Consider the following 27,880-nt stretch of genomic DNA (forward strand, 5'->3'; position numbering starts at 1 on the left):
AGACAACCTGATTAAGAAAAAAAAAGTCTAACAATTTTAATTTTTCAACTTCACCTGCAGTGCTATCCAATTATATAAATAACATACCCACCCAGCACTGCTATTGAGTTTGTCTTTAACACAGTAAGACTGATTTCACGAGACACAAGAAGATCTTATCATGTTACTCTATATGGACACACTGAGGAGTATGCCTCAATCACTCATGAATCAAACTAAATACTAATAAATTTCCCTGTCTCTTAAAGGGGCTAACTAAAATCTGGCTCCATCTTTAGTCCTCAAAATATTCAGAGGAAAAGACAGCAAGCATATCTAATGTGGCAGAGTTTATCTAAAAACCTAGTTTATTGAAAATGGTTTTGAATTTTAACAAAAAACCTGCAATGGTAAATAGGCCAAAAAAAAAAAAAACCTAACAAAAGAAAAGGCATTATGTAATATCAAAGCTAGATGGTTGGTTTCAGAGAAAATTTTTCAACTGATGAATACATCATTCCCTATTTCTTGGCTATTTTATAATACAGACACTGTTTATGTCCAAGACATAAAAGGTAAAAGAATCATTGTAATAGTAATAATAATACAATAGCAGCTAACAAGTTTAGCACACTATCTGCCAGGAACTGAGCCAGTGACTTAACTTACAGTTTGCCATCTAATTGCTAGAAGATTCCTATGAAGGAAGTATTTTCAGCCCTATGTTTTAGGTAAGAAGAAACTGAAGTCTCTGCCCTTGGACAAGGCTGTGAACTAGCTCATGGCAGGGCCAGGATGCCAATCTGAGCCACACCTTTCTAAGCCTAGGAGGGTAACCACTATAAGATGCTGCTTCTTGTTAAATAATGTTAGGCTGTTTCTCTCTTTCAACATGAGCTTGGCTGAATTCTGTTTGGAAAAGAAAGTTCAAGCAGGAAGGAGAACAACAAGGGAACAAAAGGAGGAAACAGAAGAGAAAGAGAGAAGAAAGTTAAAGAGAGGACAGGGAGGAAAAGGAGGAAGGAAAGGAGAGGGAGGGGAGGGAAGAAACGGAGGAAAAGCCAGTTAAAGCGAGATCCTCATCTTCCTAGGCGTTCCTGTAACACTTGCTACTCCTCATTCTCCACAGTTTCTTTTTAATCGAAGTATAATTGATTTAAAATATGATGTTAGTTTCAAATGTACAGCCAAGTGACTCAGTTATATATAGATACTATTTTTTTCAGTTTCTTTGCCATGATAGGCTACTATGAAATACTAAATATTGTTCACAGTGTTATACAGGAAATCTTTGCCCATTTTCCACACTTGCTCATTACTTTTTCCCCTGGTCTGTCTCTCTGGTAGATCACAAGCTCCATGAGGGCAGGACCTGTATCTGTCTTGGCCGCCACAGGCTCCCCTAAGACTAGCAGAGAACTGGCAACAAGGGGGCACTCAATAAATGAATAAGTAAAACACAGTATGTTTTCTTTCCCTTCATGGCTTGAATATTTCACTTGTCAACCAGTTGTCTTCTTGTTCTCTACAGCCTCAAAAAGAAATATATCAATGCACAGAATGACAAGGATAGGACAATTTCATTCTACTATACCAACACATGTGCGATCACAAATTATTTAGGTCTTAAGAGGGCTGTTTTGTTGCGGCCATTAGTGAGAGCTTTGTTAAGTACACCAGCTGGACTCCTGGACTCTAATGGTGTCCTAATTTTCTATTCATCTCTGACTGGATGCTGGACAAATGTAAATCAAACAGTAGAGTTCCCCTGCCTTCTAAGTTTTTAAAATACAACTCTCTGTAAGGCAGTTTGAAGATCCTGCCATAACCAGAAATGGCACCACTCTCAACATTCCACAGACGTCAAAGATCATTTTAACCCTACTGTTGTAACCAAAAAACTTTACACTTAACCCAACTAGGAATGTTCTTCAACAGGGATACTGCCCCAATTTATACTATCAATCAAAAAAATAAAAACCCCACAGGTTTCAAAATATAAACACATGCTCTCAATTCACATTTGCAGAAATACATATTTGCTTCATAAATGAAAATAGCTGTTAAAATGCGTGTCAAAGATGTGCACCTTATATTGCTGAGTTTGCTTTTTTTTTTTGGCTTAAGCTTCATCAGACACCTGTTTTGTACTGAAATCTTCATGAAAAGGTTTTACTTTTTTCTATTTTTTTCCCTTGCTGTTTTTTTTTCTTTTCTCTTTCCCAAGCCCTTTGCTTTTTGGATTAAAGCTGCAATTTTTATCTGTATTCTCAGATTCCTCTTTCACTGGTCAGAAGGAGAGTTTTTCTTTGTGTTAGAATTATTCACAGGACCCATGGAATGAAGGCTGAGTACAAAATAAACTCCAGCTCAGGGGAAAAAAAAAAATGTGTTGTTTGAAGAGGGTGGCTCTGGCAAGTTCGCCAAGCTCAGGACGAAATAAACAGAACTGGAACTAACTTGGGAGCAAGAATATTCTCCAAGCAAGCAGCCAAGCTGGTAGCCAGAGCAAAACAGAACGTCCTGAACATCTGTTTTGTTTTCATTTTAGGAATTTGGAACACCTTAGTCCTCACTGATTGTTGTGCTCTGGGTAATCCATTTGGACTTTTGCTAAACCCAAAGAAAACCTGGGACAACTTGGATAAAATGTGAAAATGCAAAGCGTTTACTTAATATTTAAAAGAAAGAAAGAGACAGAGAGAGAGGAAATAGAGAGGTACCTTTGAAAGTTTTTAAAAATTAGGTAAAATGCAATTTGTCCTGACTATCTTTGACACAAGTCACCCTATAATTGCCACTTCTGCAAGGTGTCTGAATTACGATAGTACAATGTGGCTGTTTAAATGCCTATACATTTGTCTGAAAAGAGGAAAAAGCCACAACATTGTCTATTAAATGTCAAAAAGCCTTTTCTTTAACTATGGATGAGTTGGACAGAACTCAGGAAATACTTCAGTTGGAAAAGAAATGTTAAAAGCTACCCTTCAAGCTCTTGGAAAACCTATTATCAAATGTTAACACCTTTAAAAAAAAATCCACCAGTATCCCGAGCTGGATTACATATCTTTGTTTAGCAAAGGGTGATCATCACTGAAAACTAAAGACAAAATAACAATAGATGCAAACTACCGGCTCATTAGAAATTGTGATGCTTACATTAAGAAACTGAAGAACAGGTATCTGATTACATGTGTTCTCTTGAAACAGGAACCACAGTTACTTACAGAAAATGCCGAGCATGTTTCTCTTTATCACATCTCTAAGTCAAAATGTCAGCACTTTAGATGCTGCTAGCTGTCACTGTGCGTGAGAGCGTAGGGAGGAGGAAAAAAAACCAACATAACTTTCCTTCAGAAGAAAAACAGTGTAGAAAAAAAAAAATACAGTGTATATGTATATGCAGACAATCTTTCACATCTTTTTCTCAGTTCACAGGACATAGTAAGAATTAATTAGCACATTCCTAAATCATTTGCCCCAATTTCCTCTCTAATGTGTGTATCTACAAATAACTACAGATTTTGTAAAGAAAGGATACAGAAACCAGAAAGCTGAGGTCAGAGGCAGAAGCACAGACGTACAGATGTACGTACGTATCAATGGATGTTCTGTGATTGTGTCTCTTTGTGATGCATAATTACAAACGATTTTAATATAACCCCTTCACTCTGAGCCATCCTTTTCCCCCCTGTTCTAAATACAGTACCTACAAACCCCCCAAATTCATCTTTTACAGACTTTGAAGATTTAAAAATTTCTCCAAAATGCCACATGTCAGTCAAAAAAGAAAATGATTGGCTTTTAAAATTACAATTTAAAGCACAGTGATGAGAGGGTATGTTTTCATTAAAATTTAACCCCTTTTTAAGCTCTTGTGTCTAGGGCTTTGGGGAACACACTGAAAACTTGGGTTTTTAATCTGCATATCCTTCTGAGAAAAAAAGAGCTACAAAATAAAAAGCACAGAATTACAATGAACAGTAGCCCATGTTAATATAAGGCCATGTCCTTTAATACGAACCTCAAAAGTATTCACTGCTCATTGTTTGAAATATGCAGAAAAATCAAGAGTCTGTCACTTCGATCTGTAAATGTTTAGCAATTAAATCTAATAAGTATGCTTTAAGCCACACGTGTATGGGAACCTTGTTTTTTTTTAATGGAATCACTCTATATTCTCTGAGGGGAATCATTTTCTATAAAGTGCAATCTTTTTGCTAAAATTCACACTAAAATTCAATTAAAACATGATTTATTTTAAAAGGGTAGACTATGTGACAAAATAACCCAAAAACATAACAATGTCATACCAAGAAACAACTGATGGTTGAAAACACTTTATATTTCCCTTTTTCTTTGTGCCAGCCTTAAAAAGCACTAACTCCTGGCAGTCACACAAGTCTATACATGTGATGAAATTTTACAGAACTATATAAAACAACAGTGTACATCAAAAAGACGACAAAATCATGTAAGGTCTATAGTCTCAATAGTATTTTGTGAAAGTCAGTTTCTCACTTTTGAAGGGTACTATGGTTATGTAAAATGTTATCATCAGGGGAAGCTGGGTTAAGGGTATGCGGTACCTCTCTGCTGTTTTTACAACTTCTTACATATCTACAATGATTTCAAAAGTAAAAGCAAAAAATTACCTCTGTACCGGTTTTATAAGTCTGAATTCCCAGACACTGTGTTGGACTTTCACAGTGCAAGGAATCAAAGAGATTCTCTCTAAAATTTAGATCTACAATTCTCAAAGAAACTGCTGAAAGGTTCAGAAATACATCCTTCAACTGACTCAGATTAGAGGGAAGTGTGGTTCAGTATTATCATCTTCCAAGTTCTGATCAAGAGCATGTCTTGAACTGTCTCTGATCGCCTTATCCTTTCTTTGCCCCAAACTCTATACCTATCCACCTTCCAGGTAGAAACAGTGTCTCTCTCACATCTCACAGAAGTCAGATTTAGTGGTTAAGAGCCTATATTCAGATTGCTTCTCTGAACCTACCTGCCTGATTTAGTCAAGTTGCTTAAACTCTCAGAGCTTCAGTTTGCTGACCTGTAAAAGGGGGATGATAAGAATATTGACTGCACAGGGTTGTTGTGAGGGTTAAGCGAAGAAATGGGCAAAGAACCTAACAGGCAGAGAGTACTTTATCTAGGTCAGCTGGGACCTAGCGTCATGCTTCATACATGCTCCCACTATAGTGAGTGAGTGAAGGATAAGGAAGAGGAAGTCTGAGCCACACAGAGTTTCCTTTAAATGCTGGCCCCTCCTCTGTTAACTACTCGATCCACCCTCTCTCCAAGCCCCAGCTCCCTCATCTGTATAAGAGAATCATGATGCAAAACCAGGAAGAGAAAGCTTTTTTTGAAAGTGTTGTATCTAACACCATGTTACAAGTATTTCTTCTAACTCTCTCTATTTTGCTGCACTATGAGATCCTGATAGGCAAAAGTCAGGTATTATTCCAGCTGTCTGTCTCCTACCTTATGTCAGCACTAAGGAGATGATGCTCCATCAAGGTTTGTTAAATAATAACTTTTAAAAAGCTAACGATTGAAAAATAAAACTCACCATTTGAACCATATCACAAAGGATCCCAGGAATGAAAGAAACATTTACAGAGCCACTTTGGTTGCTGAAAACTTTTTCCTTTTATGATTATGCTACCTCTCTAAGTTGTCAGAAGGTGAATTTGTAAAAGTAACCCTCCAGGGTAAGTTCCAAGTTCCGAATCCCAGTAGGCATCTGCCAGTCATCCTTGCTGGGAACGCTCCAGTCCTAGAGGAACTAAGGAGGTGCAAGTTCCACTGATGGAGGACACCACAAAAAAATGATACCACTTCCGTGTCTTTATTAACATATTCCAATATGCTACTGGTTAAATAAGACTCTTGAAAACTGAAGAACTACCACAGACATGGCCTTGGATGCCACGGTTCTCTGTAACATTTATTCCTGAGCTCTCACCTCTTCCTCACAAAGGGGTCTTGCCACAATCCTAAAGTCATTTGGACGACTGGAAAATCGCAATCAGGAAATAGTTGGTTTTCTGTCATGTCTTTATCGACTGTAACTTGTGAAACCCTCATACAGATAAATCCAACACCACAATAATTCAATATTTTTTCTCCAAAACAAAACCATTAGCATTTTATTAGAAGAAATATTTCATCTCCCTCACTTTCTATTTAAACACGCCACAGATGCAGCACTCTGTGTGGGTTGTTAGAAAGTCAAAGAATATAATTTCTTGATTAATTGCCATACACAGGATCCAAGTTATGCACAATTTTGGTAGTTAACCCCACCACCTCCCATAAGCAGTCCTGCTCAACCTTCCAAATAAGCACATTTCTGATAAATCACTTGGAGCTGTTTGAATGGATCAGGCTTTAAGTTATTTCTTGGGATAGATCATGTCATTTTCAATGTGCGGGAACTACAGGAGAGAAATTCCACAGTAAACTTCTGCTGTGGTATCTTCATTTCCCTTGCAGGCTTCAGGGAGTCTCAGTCAATATTTCTTATCTTATTTTTAAATATCTTGTGGTCTCAGAAATGGATGGTGATTCAGAAATTACATCAAGAGTCTAAAGACAGACTTCAATAAACACAGCAGTTCTATAATAGGAAAAGAAAATGCCTGTTGGTTTGAAGACTATTAGGAACCAAAGAGTTATTCTTAGTTAGGCCAGTTACAGTCAATCTCTCCAAAAGCAAGTTACCTCTTCTGCTCAACCATCCATCCATGTAACTGGGTGCTTGAATATAAATCACAAGGGTCCCTGGATACTGGTATAGCTGAATTCTGAGCTATGGATACCTTTTTATGGACTTTTTTCCCCACCACTGGGGAAAAGAAAGTTCTTGGGACGGTTTCCATATTGGTTATTTGACCAATGGAACGAACGATTTCCCCAAAACAACAGGGCTGACATCATTAAAGTCAGAGGGAAAAGGTCAGGTCACAGGTGACCTGAGCTGGAGGATGCTCTTTTATGCCATCCTACCTCAGTAAGTTACTATCCCACATTTTTATCAGGCAACCTCCAGCATGAAAATTCCTTGCAGGTGATCCTATATACCTCAATTATGCACTTCTTTTTCCAGTACACATGTAACAATAAAAAGTATCTCCTTATATTTCAAATAGGATTAGTCAACCCGCACATAAATGGCAAGTAACTGGCCTCTCTTGCCTTCATGGCCATTTCAGACCATCAGACAGCTCCTCCATTTCTCTGAAAATTTATCTTCTTTAACACTGGAGGAGTGTTTCCCTAAACGTGAATTTATTTGGGATTTATCCAGATAACCCTCCCTTCTTTAGTTCAAAAAGTGGGAGGGGGGGACAAGAATTCTGTTACAGATGACAGTCAATTAATCATGACTTTCCAGTAAATAAAGAATCACCCTTGGTACCCTTTTCTTGAGTCTCACATCCTTCTAATTCCGGGTCAATATATGTTCATTTAAAATAAAGAAAATTGCATTTATTTTTACTATTCTTTTTGGCTTGTATTATTGAAATGTTCCATAAAATTATATATATATATATATATATATATATATATATATATATATATATATATATATATATATATATATATTTATATATATATATATATATATATATATATATATACACACACACACACACACACACACACACAAATACCATATAGAAAATACCATAAGGAAGTCTCCCTGAAGCCTGTGCCAAGTTCTGTTTGCTTTGTTGTTGTTGCTTAGTCTTTTTCCTTTTTAAGTTTCCCGGACCATCCTGGCTTACCTTATTATTAGACTACAATCCATTCCCTAATTGACTCTTAAAAAGTGTTTTACTGAATATGCAAAATGAGAATGAAAGAGGGGGAAATGGAAAAAAAACATGAGCAAAAATGTCCTCTAAGTTTTCCTACACATATCCTATAATTTTCCAGTTGGCTTAACCACTCAACATATTTAAATAACCAACCAACATATTTATTTAACATTCGGCAGATGGACATGATAGAAACATCATGATTTTCAGATGTACTTTTATAATTGCAAGGTTTTCTTCGTGCCAGGATCACAACAGGTTCTTAAGGTAAAGCTGCCCCTACCTGCTGTTTCTTCGATATGAGAGCAACTCGCAACCTCAACATGTCCACTCAGACTAATTTAAATCCCTGACATTACAGTGGAAATCAAATCGTTCCCTTAAATCTATTTTTTACCCACAGCATAAAAGAGACTATTTTACATGTTAATAGTAATCTGATGTGGTTGTATAAATCTGATATAAATATGATACTCTGTTTGGAAATGATGCTAATTTAGTTTAAAATGGAGATTACATTTCAACTTGTAAAAGAGCAGGATGGAATATTAGTATTCATGGCTGTTATATAATTTCCCTTTACACTACACAAGTGTTACTCAAAATCCTTTCTGAGCCTCTTTGTCCAAAGATTTCCCATTCTTCCTATAAGAAAAAGGACTTCTCTATTTAACTACAAGTTAAACAGGTGGTACAGACCCTTGAAAAAAGATTAACCACAACATTATAAATGCATTTTTGAAGAAACATTTAAAGTTACAGTGTAATAAACTGAACAGAATGTCATAAGAATGTCAAACTGGGCACAGTAAAAATAAATGTTATTCCCAAGGAAAATAAAAAGTCTGCATATTTATGTAACATTCAGCAGATGGACGTGATATTAATATAGGGTTTTCAGTTGTACTTTTATAGCTACTAGATTTTCTTGCCTAACTTGGCAACCCGAGGCACCATTTGAGTTTTGGATTTGGACAATACTGCAACAGATGTCCAGACCAATAAAATAAATTCCTCAAGGGCTCTGCTTAATTTGTGTAATTGATCAATTTTGGTTACACAGGCCTCAGCTCACCAGCATGTAACTGCCTTCCACAAAAGCTCTGCAGTGGGGATTTCGTTCCATATGTTACAAGGGTTTATGGACTCTCTCTGACAAGGCTGCAAAGAGAACAGGGCCTGTGGTGACACCTGTTGGCAACCAGCGGTGAGAAACAAGTACCGATACGGTGGATGGTTCCCGGGGCAGTTTTTCTCAACCTCAGCACTCCTGGCATTTTGGGCCAGTTTTTGTCATGGGGGTTCTGTGGTGCACTGCAGGATGTTTAGCAGCATCCCTCACCTCTCCCACTAATAGAACCAAAAATGTCTTTAGACCTTGCCAAATACCCCCAAGACAACAACATCTCCCCAGGTGAGAACTGTTGCTATGGTAGGGTGGATTCTTCTGGAATGACTTAAGATTGCTCAGTTTTATAAACAGAACATAGGACACTTTTCCCCTCCTTGCAGTGAAGTTTCTCAATCTAACTGCAGTTTTACAGACAACTCACAAAACCTATGGCCTGATAAAGGATAACCACAATACTCGTGCGGGAGCACAGCCCCATCATTGCATGCAGGTCGGTGGTAATTAAGACATGAATTTTGAAACCCAACTCTCAATGTTCATCACTCACCTATTAAACTTGCCAGAGTTGCTACGTTAATTATTTCCCCGTATCCTTGATTTAGCATAATACGGCCTGCAGCCTGTGACAGAAATTAAAGGAAAGACCAGTGACCTCTTTTGTGATTGTGCTAATAACTACATGATAATAAATTAGTTTTCAATTTTCGGAAGACTTTACATGGTAAAAAAAAAAAATGGAGCAAGTACAATACACAAACTTAAAAGAAGATGGCTGAGCAGCACCAACTTTGAGACTGTTTTTAGAAATTTGTTTCCAATCAATGACAACAGGAAACTCGAACAATTGTGATGTTATTTACCAGGCAGGAAACATTACTGGATATACTAGTAATGAGATGATGTCAGTTTATTTCCTACATTGGATGTTGTAACATTAAAAGCCTACTCATTTGATGTTTTCAGGGATAAAGGAAATTATGATACCTACGCACTGTACACATAGCACACAGGACACTCACACAAAAGATTTCTGCAGTCAGACATATTGACTTGAAGGATTTTTACTAATATCAGAATAAAAACATGCAAAGTAGAATGACTTATATAGTGATAAAGAAGGACCATGACTTCTTGGTATGTTTTGTGCCTTTCTTACATCTGCTTCTGCCTCTAACAGCTTTCTTCCTTTGGCTGACAAAACACAAATAAGAATGTACAGGAAGCATGCCCTCACTCTGATGTACAATAATATGTAGCTAATTAGAAGAACGCCAGCTCATTATGCTAGGCAGTAGGAAGTAAGAACCTACATGAAAGCATGACACTTGCTAAGCCCTAGGATGGTGTCAAAGCTGAACTGGCCTCACTTTCTTCTATTTCTTTATAGACTTGGTTGGAAGGCAATTTCATTCCTTTAAAACCAAGAGTTTTGACTTTCAGGGAGAAGGATCCCTTGAACACTGCACCATCTTCTGGCCAAATACTAAACTACAAGTTCTTAATTAAAGGGTAAAGTTCCAATTTTCTAAGAATGTCTGCTGGTTTAGCACTTGGTATACTTTATTACTCCTATTTTCAGACAGCATAACAGATCGATGAGAAATAAGAAACGTCTTCCTTCTAATTAAATGAAAAGGTGGTGGAACTGTCTTTTAAAACAGCTTTGTGTTTCAGTCTTAAATAATTTTTGATCCCACAAGTATTCATGGAAAGCCCTGTATATATTTGGCATTTACAATACACTGATTGGGGCCCAAAGAGGTATACAACATGGTTCTGGCCCTCTGAAAGCTCACAACCTATCCATACAATGACGCACTGTAAAATGGGTGAATTCTGAAGAGCCTAGACCAGAAATGATTCAAGAGGAGATCTGAGGACTGACCTTGGTGGAAAAGATTTATTCCAGACAGTGGGTCTTGAATCTTGATGAACAGTGATTATGTTGCCATTACTGATGCTTAAAAAATGCAAGGCACTGTGCTAAGTCCTAACAAATATTACCTTAATTAATCCTCAAAACCACCTCATCTTGCTGACGAGTATCCTGGCAATGGAGTGGAAGAGATTAAGACTCAATCTTAGCTCAGCTAGACTCCACAGCCCATGCTCAGAACCACCTTGCTTGTACTATCTTCCATGATAAGGATTAGATTCTCAGAAAGGATGACAGAGGGGGTTTCTGGAGGAATGGGACAAGTTTAATAAAAGCGCAGAGAGAGGCAAGTGCAGGGCCAGCTCTATCATTTCCCTCTAGAAGAGATGCAGGATAAAAATCTCTTCGGGGGAAGGTAGAGCTGAGGGACTTACCTGCTTGAGGCTGCATTCGCAGAGGAAGCAAACAGATCCTGCCCAGAGAAAGTAAGAGCCAGTGGGACCATGGGAAGGGCTAACCTCCAGGCCATCCACGGATGCTGCTGCTGAGAGCACGTGCTCCCTTCTCAAAGAAGAGTGAGAAAACCAGTGGAGGTAAATAGCTATAAGGTTCAGAGGGCAATTCGAGGAAACTAGATGGGAAAAGCAGGTTGGAAAAGACAAAACACGTTTAGAGAGCTAACAACAATATGAAGGTTCCAAAGGAATAAATAGTAAGCAGTAGTTTCCTTCACTGGTATAATCATTCATTCAGTCATCAAAATGATTTTGTTCAAGAGCAAAGGATCTTAGGAGGTGGCAGGATCAAGTGAGGATTTTGCCAGTTAAGGCTGACCTGGTCACTATCCACAGCAAAGAAAGTCAGTCTAGAGAGAGTAAAGGGAGATGCTACAGAAATAAGGCACAGTGAGAGAGTATAGGTAGGAAGAGCACGGTAATTAGCAGAGATTGATGGAGCCAGTCTCCAGAAAGGTTCTTTTCAAAGATACGTAAATAATTCGATCATAGCCTACAACAGGGACCGCAGACTCAGATTTGCCGCAAGTAGTAAATGTGCACGGTGGCCTGGCCAGGTGAAACGAGGAGGGAGTGGTAGAGGGGTGGCAACCTGGAGGCATCGTGCCCTGTCTAAAGGGGACAGCTGAGCCTCAGCTCAGGCCAAAACAAGAACCCAGAATTGCCAGATGCTCTGATATTTCAAGACAAGCTAAAAAGACAGGTTTCTAAATACAGTCTCTCAATGTGTATGTTGTAAGAAATTTTAAAGAATTTTAAAACACTATGTGAGCCAAACAAAACACATCTGTAGTGCAAATGGGGCCCACAGGTTGCCAATTTAGGACCCCGGGCTTAGAGGAAAGATGTGAGCGTGGTCCTCAGACCTGGTCATGGCTCTGAGTGCCTGAGTTCCAGTTGTATTTACCAGAGAGGGAAGTGGTCTCAACTGGAAGGTCTTGCCAGCATCTGGACCACAACATGCCCAAACCCAAATTCATTTTCTTTCCCCCACCCCCCTCCTCCTTGCTGTGCCTATCTGTTCTGGATACCACTGCCAGGGCCAAAGTCCTCACCTTGGAAATGGCTTCCCTCTTTCCTTTACTCAACCTTCCAGAAGTCACATCCAAAAGTCATATCCTCTGCAGTGACTTGCGTACATCCTTCTTTTTGACCTATCTCCACTGTCATCATCCCTAGTTGAAGCTCTTGTGACTTCCAATCTACACCTCTGAGATAATTTCCACACCTCCACTCCCTCCCTGTTCTTCTCATGCTACACGTATCACTGGACTCATCTTTCTAAAATATAGTTCTTTTTTGCCACCCACTTCAGACTCGGCCCAGAAACTTGTAATGACTTTCATCATTACTTATTCACATAAGCACAAACAACTTCAGCCAACTTGCATCCATTATGCTTCATGATAAGGCATCATAACACAGTCACAACAGCCCAGTATTTCTTTCCAACTGAAATGCTCTTCCATATCTGTACATATCCTAAGCTTCTGAAAGTGTGAATGACCCAATTTCCAAATGCTGCCCAAGTTTTCATGTATGTGGATCAGAGTTTCTCAGTGTCAGAACTACAGACATTTGGGGTCAGATAATTTTTTTTTTTTTTTTGAGGTGAGGGGAAAGACTGTCCTGTGCATTGCAGGATTTTTAGTAGCATTCTGGCCCCTATGCACTAGGTATCAGTAGCATCTCCCCCTAGTTGTGACTACCAAACAGGATGTGATGGAAACTGCTGAGCCCTCATTTCTCTCAGGATAACCTTCAACTTAACTTGAACTCTCTAGATCTTCACCAATGGGTAGCAGAAAAGTTTGCTGAGAAACAGCCAGAGTGACTAAGGAAGGCTGGCCACTGATGAAATGTTATTGTGTATGAATTATAAAGAGTTAGCACATCTCTTGACTTTTTGATTTCTTATCAGAGTAAAACCACTTCCCCCAAGAGGTTTTGCCTCCTTGAGTCCTGTGCTAGGACAAATTCCCTTACTCTAGGTTCTCACAGAACAGACTTATTATTATAATCACTCATTTAATGTTGGTTTCTCTTCTGGGCTGTACCATCCATGAGGGCACAGACCTGTGTGTCATCATCACAGGCTCCTAACACAGTGCCCGACATGGAGAGGGCACAAGCTAATCAACCTTCCAATAACAGATCTCCCTCTCATCAAATTCTAGCAAATCCCTAGTCTCTTTTTCCTTTCAGATGCAGCTCAGGAAAAATTGATAAATGATATCCATGAAGACATCCCTAACACACACCAACCGACAATGACCTTTCTTCTCCTATAAATCTAGACAGCGCTTCTCAGTGCTTGTTACTCGTCGGTTTCCATATAGATCATGACCACCAATGAAATTCAAGATCTTCAAGAGAGTATCTTCAAGTTTTTTTTTTATTACCACCTTTAATAATAAGTATACAGGTGATAGTTCAAAGTATTTGCAGGTAAAATGAATAAATGATCGTGTTAGTCACTAAAATGGCTGAAAAGCTTTCCATAACCAAATGGAATCTTGGAAACCAAATTTTGAATTCATGCTGTCTAAAATGCTTACCTAATGTTTTCTTCCCGTATTTTAAAATTAAATTTCTATTGATTCAAGTTCAATTATTATTTACTTGTACAATAAATATGTCACTTTACAAATAATGTATATAAAAACCTTCCAGCAGCACACATTTTTATCATCCTACAAGTCTGTGGTCTGGTGGAATGAGTTCTTTGTTATAAAAATACATAGAGTTGTGAATTTAAGCAGGTCAATTAGCATTCCTGGTTTCCTCAATCCATAAAATGGGTACATTAATATCCGTCTGCTGTCAAGGGTAGTAAAAATACCTAGAAGCTTAGGGTTTGGAGTTCTACAAGTCAGATCCAAATCTGTATTCTACCTCATGACAGCTGTGGGCTCTTAGTCAATTATTTATTCTCTCTGCCTTGGTTTCTAGCAGATATAAACTTCTATATATAAAATAAACAATAAAGTCCTACTGTATAGCACAAAGAACTATATTCAGTAGCTTGTAATAACTTATAGTGAAAAAGAATATGAAAAAGAATACATATGTGTGTAACTGAACCACTACAATACACACCAGAAACTAACACAACATTGTAAATCAACTATTCTTCAACTAAAAAAAAAAATAGAACTTACCTATTGAGAGACATACATGATGATGTTAATTGCTGGGAAGTTGCTGGTAATCAGCAAGTGCTCAGTGAATGCAGGTCTTCTATAACTATAGAGAAAGAAATGAGAGAATGTAATCAGAAAAGAATTCTGGACAAGAATACTTTTGAGGGGTGACCCATTTCTTGATGATTGGAAAGTTAAGTGATAACAAGATTAGTTACCTAATATCCATTTAAACAAAATTCTAACTTCTCAGTCCTGTGGCCACAAAGTCAGCCCAGAGTTTTTGGACTGAGACTGGATCTGGACCCAGGACAGGCAGTATAGTTCAAAGGGTATAAACCTGTCATTTTCCCCATTGCTCTTGGAATTTCAAGGACACCTTTTCATTAAATCTGGTGATTCTAAATATCCAAATCTCTTCTGAGTTAGTTGGACTTTGCACCAAAACGGAGGCAAACTAGAACTGTAGGTTCAAATTCATGTCAAGCAGAAACCAGCTTCATGCTACAGAGTTCAGTGCCCATTCCAAGCCCTGGTAGTGAGACCCTTTCACATTCCACAAACTAGGTGGAGAGAATAGTCTTCATCCATCTCTTGCTCCTCCTGTGCAGTACAAGCCGCGACTCCCTCTATTTATGTCTGTAAACCTGCCTTTCCTCATCAACTCTCTTAAGCCTGAATGAAATTCAACTAAATTCATGGGTTAGATAGCATTTTTCTCAAAAGGAAAAAACAAGAAATATCTTGACCAATTCAGATCCCCAGTTTTTTATATGTGTATTTCATTCACTCAACCAATACTGATCTTCAATTGAAATATCAAATAAATGTCTCAAATTTCCCTTTCACTCTGGCTCTGAGGCTCTGGATTTTGTTTGACCTTGAACAAGATTTTACTCTCAAATTTCCCATCAATAAAGCAGAGATAATGACAGTACTTGCCCACTGCATGGGGGAATTGTAAAACTTAATTAATTGAAATCTTGGATGAAGTGTGCTTGCAACACCAACGTTCTGCATTACTTCCTGACCTGTATATGAATGAGTGTTAATTTAAAAAGACAAATTCTCCAATTTATAGCATGACTGTACAGTGGAGTTTTACATACACACACACACACACGTGCTCATCCATATACATATGTATATGCATATGTATCGCTTGGCATTTATACGAATGTGTGATTTCAGCAGCAAATCAGCCAAAGGAAAAATTAGCTCCAGTTTTTTCCAAGGGAAATAATTTTCTGTTCATGTTCTGTTATTTTCAAAAGACTCTAATGCTGTTATTTCAAAACTAAATATCCTCAAACAAGGCAAAGACAATTCTTCGTTGAATTATGCCTACAGATGCCAAAGTTTTAGTGTTGTGTTAAAGTCCTACAGGAATAATCCAAAATTTTGAAAATGTATATGGAAACATTCTTTTAAAATGAATTTAAAATATTCCACCCTTTTAGGATCAGATAACCTTAGAAAGAAGATAAATAAACATTCAACAAGAGAGAGGGATGGGAGGAGGAAAGACAGAGAAGAAGGGCCTGAAGAACTCAGTCATCCCTTTCCCCTCCCCAAGAGAAAATTACAAATCACCAATAAAATTTATTCTGCATTCTTGCTCAACTAAAAGTTAGGCAGGGTCGTTGTGAGACAAAATAATAGAAAGGAGGCGCTCTGATGTCATTTAGTAGGAGTATTAAGAAGCTATGTCTCTTTCTCTTGGCACAGATCTCTGGCTATCACATCAGTAAATTCCAGCCTGCCTTTTTTTAGGACACAAACAGATTAGATATTTCTTACAGCTAAATGTTTTCTCTGGATGCAGCTACTTTCATAGCTGATTAGTTGACTAAAAGTCATAGTATTTTTAAACTAGTTCGTTTATATAGATAAGGCTTTTTTTTTCCCCCAACATAACACCAGTTAACTTTGGCGTCAAAATACGGCCTCCTGTCATAGGAAAAGTACATGCAACTGATGAGGACTGAACACTGCCTAATACTCACAGTGGGATGAATACATGGCTTAATAAGGCTGTTTATCTTCTAGCAAGAATGAGGATCTTTTATTAAGTAATACTCTATCTTAACACCTAAATAAGTGTCAGATGTGAAATATAAACATTTTTATAGATATGCTATGAATTTTAATATCATTTGACTTTATTTTATTATTTTCTACCTACACAGTATATATTCATTAACATTTTTAATGGAGAGAAGGACCACATATAAAACACCAAATAGTTTTTTTAAAAAGGAAAAGAGGGCAGAGTTCTCTCTAAATAAACAAATTCAAACAGAAAACGAAAGTAGAAAACCTGAAACAAGAAATAATTGTTGATGAACTAATACAGCTTTTAAGAAGCTACTAAATTCTTCTTTCTATTGTTGAAATCATTTTAATTCATATTCCTCATTAATTTAAGGCAGGAATTTTTGTGTTTTGTTTACTACTAGATCCTCACAGCCTAGACCACTGCCTGACATACAGTAGGTGTTCAAAAAAATCTTTGCTGAATAAAGGAACAAAGGAAGAGAGCCTGTCAAGTCGGGACATAAAATCTGAAATTGGTCAAAAGCAATAGGGATCCCAAGGATCCCTTTGTCTGTCACTGTGAGATTTCTTAAGAAGAAGAAAAAAAACATAAGAAAATAATCAGTAAATGAGGCTCTAGATCAGTCTACAAACCTGACAATAAGAAAACAAAGTATGCAAAAGATAATTGGAATATTACACTCCTCTTTCACAGGAGTAAGACAACCTCACTTTCATCAAGAAAGAAGTGGATTTGAAGTAGCAAGAAGACATCAGATGAAAAAAACTGCCACAGAGTAAGGGGCTCAATAAATACCTCTGAATAAATGAAAGGGTATCCACAAACTGTAACTGTTCTCAAAGAGCTCATGGTCCACAGGGTAAGAAATAAATAGGCAGATTCAAATCCTGATAGAAAAGAAGGTAAAAATAGGTGAGAAAGGTGACAAAATTAAAAGGAAAACTGATCCTTCTTTTTCCAACATATGACACATTTGGAATTTGTGCAAAATCGCATATGTCTTCGAAAGGACACAATGGATCACTAGAGGTAAGTTCCACAAAGCGTCTCGGAAATACAGATTAATAAATCTTAGAATTTTTATATGAGAGAATAACGAAGAACTCAGAATCTTCTGGAATGATGAAAGCTCAAGGGAATACGATTGGAGGTTGAAAAATGTACAAAATAAATGGCATGAATAAGCACCTGTCCAAAAAAGCTCAAGAATTGTGGAATGAGAGATAGCTCACACAGTGTTACATTGGTGCATTTATGATAAACTTTTAAAAATACCAGAACCAAATATAGCACAGACTGAAAATATAAATGTATTGGGGCATATATAGAAAAAAATCACGATAAAAGATGACTCTCATAGCCTGAGGTAAATCTAACCTATGGCCATGGGTTGTTTTTTTTTAAACTCTTTATTACAAAAACATCACACATATACAAATTTAGATATGCATGTATTCATCCATCACCCAGCTTCAGTAATTATCAATCCACAGTCAGTGTCATTTCATTCATACCCCTTGTTTCATTTATATCCACTTCCCTGCCCTAACCCTTGGATCATTTTGAAACAAATCTCCAACACTGCATCATTTATCTGTAAAGATTTCAGTCAATATTTTAAAAACATAAGGTCACTTAACAAAAAAAAAAGCTAACTATAATACCAACAGCACACCCCAAAAAACGAACACTAATTCCTCAACATCATCAAATACCCACTCCATTTCAAAATTCTGATAGATACGCAATAGCATTTTTAAAAATCAGTAATTTATTGTCACATTTGAAAACAGAGCTATTTCAACCAAGTCTAGGTTTCTGACTTCTTTCTCTCTTAATAAAAATATCTAGCAACTCTGGGTAAACATTCTGGAACAGCAACACTGAGCAAAAATGACGTAGCCACTTTCCCTTTTATGCAGGTCTTGCACCCTGCAGCCCACCCCACTCCTCACCACTCCCTGCTGTCCTGCCCACTACACAATCCACACATCTACATCACCTGTCTGTCTCTCAGCCACAAATGAGCCTACAATCCTAAATCTAAGATAATAGAAATTTTGGATACTTGGACCCCATCCTATAGCTTTGAGGTTAATGATGTTGTAAGTGGTGACCACACTCATGATTTAGCTTTTCAGACTTCAGTAAGTCACAGACAGAACAGAAAGGAACAACCCTGAAGACAAATGCTCCAATTTGAGGGTCAAACCACGGGCAGAACCAGAGAAGATGCAAAGTCAACAGACAAGGAAGCCAAGAGGTGGGGTATGGAGGAGTTATGAGGCAGACTGATTTGATTAGTTCAAGAATTATTTGGAGAACCAAATTATGTGTTGGGCTCTCCTCTCAGCAATGCATTCCAAGATCTGGAGATGGGTAATGTTGCTTTTAAAGGAGTTATGCCAAGTCCAACACTACATAAAGCCTTCCCTTCTTCCCCATTCATTTGTCAGTTCTGAAATGTGAGAATGCAAGCACAGTAGGTTAAATTAAAAGTGCAGTCACTGGGGCGACATATTAATGCTCTTAAAATTGAAACTAAAATTAAAATCTAAAACAAGATCTCGTACACTCACCTATATCTTATATGTGCACTCCTTTTCAGACACGTTGGAATGCTCAGCACTCAGTGGAAGAAAATAAAATGGTGTGTGTTTGACAACCAGATGCTATTCAAAATTAAAAGAGCTTAATTTTAAGACTGGCAGAAGAGAAGACGTATAATTTGCTTACTGTGCACACAGTAAATTAAAAACTAAAAAAAGGCAATGAGTATGAAATATTAAGTATTTACTTCTCAGGGTATTTTTGTGCACTTTGATATTAATGGCTAATAATAATTACTGTACCTTACCCAAGACACACCTAGACTGAGAAATTAAATTCCTAGCATATGGGGAGATATACCAGTCGATGCACATGCTTAATTCCCATTATGTTAATAGAACCAGAGGAAATGCACCCAAGGGAAAAAAAAAAAAAAGAGATCCCAGAAACTTAATATAATGGGAAATCTGGAAGGGTCTTTTTCCTTGGAAGTAGGTGAATTAATTTTTGTTAAAATGTCTCAAAATAAATACGTATCCAGGACAGAAAAGCTGAGTACATAAATGACTTCATGGAAAATAACTCCCACAATTGACACTTGTCTCCTTGTGTATGAAAATGTGAACATGGCCTGGGACTCCATAAGGATGCTTAGACAAGGAAATCAGTCATTCATCTGAGACCCCACCACTGCTCACGTCTTTAAAGGGGAGATGTCTTGCCTTTTCTTTTCTATTTGTTAATTCTAATTCCCTATTAAAGAGTCTGACCACGGGGATACAAACTCCAGTCACTATCAGAGCCATGCCTCCATGTCACACATGGAAAAGGCTAGAGGCCCTGGAGCAGGTAACTTGGGAGTCAAGAGGCTGGAGCTCTAGAGCAAGCCACTAGGATGACCTTGATCTTGACCTCAGTATTTATATCTGGAAAGAAGGATGCTAATAAGCCCTATCCACTTACTTGACAAAATCAAAAAGTCTCCAAAACAATGCCATGTATGGATGAAGGTAACTACACAAGGCAGAGCACTCTACAACTGCAGGGACCACAAGCAGTTTAGTGCTGTATGCTCTGCTTTTCAGAGCTTTGATTCATTTATTATCAGTTTTTTGTCTTTTGGCCTTTTTTCAAATATAAGAGTAATACACATCAGTATAAACAAATTAGAGTAAGATAAGCAGACAGAAGAGGGGGTATTATTCACGTTCCCACCACACCAAAATAACACCCATTAACACTGTATGTATATGTAACATACATATATACACACACACACATATACATACGCAGATATATATATACATCTAAAGCCAGTGTTGCCCCCTACCCCTACCCCAGGTGACATCTGGCAATTTCTGGAGACGTTTTTGGTTATTCACAATACAGGAAGAGGTGGATGAGAGGTGCTAAGGACATCTTGTGAGCAGAGGCCCAAGATGCTGCTGAACCTTCTACAATGCGTAACACAGCCATCTGCAATAGAGAATTGCCCAACCCCAAATGTCAATAGTGCTGAGGATGACAAACCCTGATCTAATACACCTGTGTATAGGTGTACATAGCATCATATACAGCACTGATGTTAGAATGCCATTCTGAAATGTCTTTCACCAAACTGTGCTAGGTGGAATGGCAGTCCCAGAATTCCACAATGAACCAATGTTTGCTGCTATGATAACAACATACCAGCAATAAGTGAAACTTAACACTGAAATTATAAAATATTTCTCCATGTACATTTAACGGAGGCAGTGTTTATGATAATACGACACCATTTATCATTTGCTCTCCCAAATTCTTCAGTAACTGTAGGAAGCTACTGGGGTGACAGGGATGAGGAGAGCTAGGATGGCTCTTGCTGGAGCAGACTGAAGGCTGCTGCTTTGTCACTGACTTCTACAAAATACATTTCTTGATATCCTGATACTGCAGCTGAGGCACACTGACATTAGACTGACCATCAAGAGTACACAAGAGATTCAGATTACTAAGGGGGCATTGGTAAATTGTGGGCCATTTTTTTTTTTTTGGCTTTTCTTATGAATGAGTAGTTAAGAGTTAAGAAAATAAATAAGTTATATATTTTAAATTCTCTTTAATAAAAGTAAATATCACTTTTTACACAGCTAAGAAATCAAACAGCAAAACTCTATCAAAATAAATTGAATAATTAAGTTAATAGAAATGGAAAGATATCAAATAGAAAAGACATTCCACAATTTCTTCTTAAAGAACACTGTACAAGAAGAGACCAGTTAAATGAGATCAACCTCAAAATCAAAATCAGAAGTATTATCTTATTTTTGACTTAGTAATATACAGTACACACCTTTACAGGTTATGTTTTATATATATATCATTTAACACCACAAAAATATATCATTGTATAGGTACTTATAATTTACCTAATCAATAACTTACTGTAAGTATTTACATTATTTCCAATCTTTCATTAAATTAAACATTACTCTGAACATCTTCATTGTGAAGTCCTTACCTACATTTTGAATTATACTGTGAAATTGGTAGAGTTGAATTAAAAGTCAAAGTGTAGGAATCATACCTCCATTGCCCTCCAAGAGATTTTACTGGAAAGCAAAATTCAACCTCACCTTGATACTTACTGTTTTACCTTCTCTAACAATCGGACCCTATTCATGAAAGTAGTGCCCACTTCAGTTCCTTGTGAGCAGGTGTGTTTTCAGTGACAGGGATTATTTTAGGCAATAGGAAATAGGCCACAGCTTGTCTAAACCTGCCTATATTAAAGTGACTGCCAGGTTTTCATTCAACCGAGTACTAACCACTTAATTATCATTCAGGTAAAAGTTCAGAGACAGACCCATAGCAAATCTGATTCAGCCATGAGGGAAGCCCTCATTAACAGTCAAAACTAACCTACTAACCTCATCCAACTATGTGTCAATTCAATTTTCATATGTAATTAATGTTTAAAATGTTGTCTCCAAGCACCACATACAGGCCTCCTCCTTCTGATGGGTTCTCAGCAAACACTCATGGAGACAGACCTTATCTGAAGTTCCAGACCTTTCTATTGTTGTCCCTATGGTTAAGAATTTGGCCTTTATTCTTCTTCTGGGAGCTGCTCAGCTCAACTAGAAGACACTGGAAATGGTTTGGCCAACTCAATGCAAGACACATGAGGTTCCCAAGGCAGGTGTCTTTTAAGTCATTACAGCAGACTGTGTTCACGCTTGGGCATATATGCCATCTATACAAAACCTTTCTTATCAAGTGGAAAGGGTTCCTCAAATGTGAAGAGGGCTCCCTGTTTCAATAACATGGACTGTGATGTCATGGTATTGCAGTTGTCCTCTCCGGCCACTAGGGTGCCGTTTTCTGCTCCAAAAAGGAATTGGCTAGATGGGGCCTCCAGCCTATAATACCTCCTTCCAAGTGTGAATGTATTCTTTCCCGCCTCGCTAGCAAGTTTTACTTTTCCAGCTTGGCACATAGAATCTTGCAAGTCTCCCTGGAAGGTGACTCATATTTAAATATGAATGGGGCAGCTGGCTTCTGTTATCTTAAAGGGTTACATTATGTCATTGCACATTTTCAACTGGGGTAAAAACAAACTGTGCTCTTTCTACCCATCAACTCCAGTAATATATATATTTGTACAAGATCACAGGGACTTACAAACTGTCTGAAAATTTTCCAGCTCTAAAAATTAAGACCAATGTACTACGTTTCTTAGTAATTCAGCAACAACTGAAAAAAAAAATCCTTTTGTTACCTGTCAGGCTGTTTAGGATTATTTCTAAAGAAATGATGATAATGATCATGATGATGATGGTAAGGATGATACTGACAAGAGCAATGATAATAAATCATGTTAACATTCACCTTACACCCAGGACTATACCAACAGCTTGACATGTAGTCTTCGCTACTATCCAAAGAAAGAGGTACTCTTGATTGTTCCCAACCTTCAGATGACGACACTAAGGGCTCATTGAGAAAAAGGTCAAAGAGTTAGAAAATGGTAGAGGCAGGGTTTGAAAGTAGCCCATTTTAGCTCCAAAGCCTATGCTCTTAACCATTATGATACACATTCATCCACAGATCTTAGTAAATAATTTTCTAAGGCTCTGGGGTAAGCAAATCTTCGATTTTCCTCAGGATACATTTCTTTTAGGAAACACTTCCCGGCCACCTCAGGCTGGGTGAGATGTCCTGAACTCTCCTAGGTACCACATACATAAGCCCTCTGTTAGACCAGGCAGCATCCTCAGCACCCTCTATTTTAACAACCCCTCTGTAGTCACTCCTGCCCCTACAATAGAGTGAGAAGTTCTTCAGGACACCAAGCTTAATTTCTTCTAACAGCATCCCATACCTGGTAGCCACTTGGTAAGTGTTTGATCAAAGAATGAATATTTGAGCAAAAATGTGATATCCTTTTTTGTAGAGCAGAGAAGTGGAATCTCAGCCCTGTATTCCTCTTCTATTTTCAAATCATCCTCCATCATGAAATTTACCACACTGGAAAGTTATCCCACAACCTGTCTCCTTCCAAAGAATGGCGGGCACTGCAGCTGGACCACCTGGGTTAGAATCCTGGGCCATCCTTCCCTTGTTGTAGATCCAGGGTTTAACCGTCTTGCGTCTGTTTCCATAACAGTGAAATGGGTTCTTCAGCAGCACCTAATCCACACTACAGAGCTGGGAGATGGGTTAAATATCATAATGCAGGTACTGTGATTAGATTAGTGACTGACAGGGAGCAAAAGCTTAGTAAAAGCTAAGCACAGTAGTAATAACAATAGTATCAACAGTTGTAGGGACAAAAACAATAGTATTAGCAGTAAAAGTATTCTCTGAAAAACTGAGCATAAGAAATCAAGGAGGAAAGCTGAGGACACAGCTTCGCTTTTTAAAAGTGTATATGCTACTTGGTGCTTTCCCTGTAAGGAACGTAACTAACCTTATCAAAAACAGTACACATCTTTAAATACCATCCCTCCCCCCCAAAAAAGTTATAATATAATCACTTTTACGTGCCAAGGACTATACTAAACTTTAATGAGCATTATGTAATTTAATCTTTATAACAACATTTCAAGGTAAGTCCTGTTAACCTCAGTTACAGATAAGGAAGTAAAGATTCAGAGAGGTATAGTCATCTGCCCAGACCCACACAGCTGGTAAGTTATGGAGCCAGGAAATAAGCTTGAATTTATTTACTTAATGGCCTGTCCCTTCCGCTAGACTGAAAGCACCATAACTATTCTGTTCATTATGGTATTCACAGCCCATAGCATGGTGCATAATAGCAATACGGAATTTGGAATTTGTAAAAAAATAAAATGAAGGAATAAATAGATGAGTAAATCCAGAGCCTAAACTCTTATGTGAGATGAGTGACACTTTTGTCTAACACATCACTGGCAAAATGAGAAGCTGGCTGAGAGATTTTATAATAATAGTAATAATAATACTTATTGGGTGCCTACTATATTCATAGTTCCTATGCTAAAGGCCTTATAAACATATCTCTAATCCTTCCATCAATCCATAAGTTGGATATTATTACCTCTATTTTACAGATACCTTATGTTACCCAGCTATGCAGTATTTGAATGCAGATCTTTTCCTAAAACTCAAGACTTCTCTTTGGGACACCAACTCTGAAATAGGGACAAAGGCAGGTGTGTGCTCTATTCACTCTCAAAGAGACACATGTGATTTATGCCAATCAAACCCCAGGAGTTAAAGGAAGTTTCATAATTCCACTGACTGGGCCTGAGAAGAATCGTTCATGACACTGATTACTCCAGGTGCCCTCTGTGTGCTGAACTCTGTTTCATCCCCTCCCAGTATATTTTACAGGGTTGAAGGAACATTCAGAGTTACATACCTTCTGCTATCTGTTTCCTTCAGGGAACAGGTGTACAGGTTTGCACTTTGACTTTTGAGTATGAACAGTTTATTCCAACACCTGATGTTTAGTTTTAAGTTACTGGAGCCTCATGCCTGTGGCAAATGTTACACCAAGCCATGGATTTGCTTATAAATATCAGTCAGTTCCTACCAAACCTCTCCACTTCTCCACTAGTAACCGATCCCAAAGTGCTTTCCCACTTCTGCTAAATGCTCTAATAATACCATCCGACGAATAAAGACAAGAATCAATCCATTCATTCATTTTCTCAACAACTACTTAGTGAGTGCTTACAATGCATCGTACATGGTCACTTTTGTAAAGGGCACAAAGAAGGCATCAAAGAAAATCAATGGCAGTAACTGCTGTTGCTGTTAACTTTATTCATCCTTTCATGCACAGAGGCAGAATAATGGTCCCCCAAAGATATCTACATCCAAATCCTTGGAACCTGTGACTACATTGCCTTACTTGGAAAGGGGGACTTTGAACATGTTAAGGACCTTGAGACAGGGGACTGGCTTGAATTATCTGGCCCACCCTAGTCACATAAGTTCTTAACAGAGTCTTTTCCTGCTGAGGTGAGAGGCAGAGGAAGATCTGACTACGTAAGAAGAGTCAGAGGGATGCAATATGGCTGGCTTTAATGATGGAGGAAGTGCTAAGGAACTTGGGCGACCCCTAGAAGCTGGAAAAGACAAGGAAACAAATGACCTCCTTGAGCTTCCATAAAGGAACACAGCCCTGCCAACACCTTGATTTTAGCTCAGTGAGACCTTAGAATGGTAGGATATTAAATTCATACTGTTTACAAGTGATCCTGTGTTACAACAGCAGTAGAAAACCAATACACAATGTAAGCAAAAAAGAAAAAGTTCTCCTATGCTTCCAAATAGTAGGGAAACAGATTTTCTAGAAATAGATCAAGGGTAAAAAAAAAAAAAAATTGACTTAATTTAAAAAAAAAATCAACTTTTATGCTTAAAAACTAAAAGTACAAAAAGGTACTGAATAATAAAATAAATATTAGTACTGGATACACTTGGTAGCAGCTGCAAAAATACCTATTACATGTATCACACTGCAAATCTTCCAAAATCAATATGCACATTAGAGGATTAAAATGTACTCCCTCACCAGTTGGGGTAGATGGTCATTCCTTATAACCATTCGGCAGAACTCCAAACGGCTCACCAAAAAGTTCTGCAGCAATCATTTGATTTTCATTTTTCCCCTTCAAATATTTTCACTGGTCACATTCACCTGTAAATTTGTTCTGTCCAAAAAATGTGTTTTCCACTCAGATCATTTCATCCACTGGGAGGAGAAAGGAAAAAAGGACTGGAATTGTGCCGCAGAAGAAAAGAAAACTAACTTTCTTTCTGTGGAGGATCTTGCTAAAATGAAACATCTTTCCCATGAAATGGAGGCTAGCACAACACAACAGAATACTAACAAAGTCTTTTCATAATATTTTTCCTAAAGATCACTTGCATTTTAAAAACTGCCTTTCTAAAGCCCCACAAGTGATACTTAAAAAGATAGATCACTTCTGAACAAGTGTTACTTTTTCCTTACATTTCTGGTTAACTTACATATGCTTCTGTAAAGTTACCTTTACTCAAAAGAATTTACCAGAAGAAAAGATCATGTAGAGCTAAAAGAAATAATCTGAACGATACAAATCTCCCAAGATAACACACTTAGATGGCAAGCCCATATTTGTGCTTAACAACTGGAGGAAAAAGTACTTGTGTTTAATATTTCACAAACAATATATTCATTTTATGTGCATTTAATACATGCAATTTTAGACTCAGGCTTCTAAATATTCTTAACAGTCCCTTCATAATGAAAATTGAATGCATCATGCTTTTAGATCTGGTGGGGGGGGTGGTGAGGAGGATGTATAAATTTTAAAGGAAATATGTATCTACTTTTTCCTCCCTCAAGAAAAAGGAAGGTAGATAAAGAAAACACTGATGGTGTCAGGGTGTTGGGCCATTGGTGAGCAGGTGTGTGCTGTTGAATGGATCTCTAGTGAATTGGAAGCTTTTAAAAGAGATTGATTCTCTCGCTTAACCAGTTATTTCAAACATGCTTTTAAAGGTATTAATTACTTTGCAGGAAAGAGTCTCCATTTGCTTCTAAATTGTTTCTTTAGGTGATTCTTTGCTGGCAAAAATGTCTGGGGGAGAACTGAACATTCTGCCATCATAATTTTAAATAACATTTAAATAATATATTTAATTAAATATTACATTAAATGTTATACTTAAAATTATAGAAAAAATTTTAAAGAATATTCAAAATATATTTATAATATATTCAAAATAGATTTCATATTTTATAAAATGTTTAAAATTACTTGTTTTAGATGTATAACTTATAAATTTCTATGTAAAATAATTACATGCATTATTCTATATATACATAAATATATGCAAATGCTAGAGGGAACAGCTCTTTAAAAAAGTTCACTTTTTGTTTTATTCGTGCATGTATGTGTATGTTACGGAACTCTATGTAAAGGTCTACTATTTGGTTTATTTTGCCAAATTCTGTAAATTATAATCAGACCTTCACTACCTTCAGCATCTTCACTACCTTCAATACCTGTCCCAGGGCTACAAAGTCATTTACTCAATGATTTTTCAGTTTAATCTGCTGAAGGCATCTGAATCTGCATCCAAAAAAGCATCTTTATTTAGCCCCAAATATTTTAAAATACATCAAATCTAGTATCACAGGGGTAGACACCACTGTCATCAAGTCCTCAGAATGTTAAGCACAATTCTGTAGTGCTTTGTGATTTAATTCTTCAGTTTTAGCAGCCTGGGGCGTCCAGGTTCGCATGAAAAAAATTTTGCAGCCCCTCAGGTA

General features: G+C 37.5%; 1 long non-coding RNA gene across 1 annotated transcript in view; it reads right to left on the minus strand.

The window, feature by feature from the left end:
- LOC105095265 (uncharacterized) overlaps nt 1–27,880 on the minus strand; it is a 743,648-nt gene that overhangs the window by 685,028 nt on the left and 30,740 nt on the right. The window contains exon 7 of the long non-coding RNA XR_010384800.1: nt 14,499–14,583. This is a non-coding gene — a long non-coding RNA (uncharacterized LOC105095265). The remainder of the gene's footprint in view (nt 1–14,498; nt 14,584–27,880) is intronic.

Source organism: Camelus dromedarius, chromosome 17 (genome assembly GCF_036321535.1).
Source record: "Camelus dromedarius isolate mCamDro1 chromosome 17, mCamDro1.pat, whole genome shotgun sequence".
NCBI lineage: Eukaryota > Metazoa > Chordata > Mammalia > Artiodactyla > Camelidae > Camelus > Camelus dromedarius.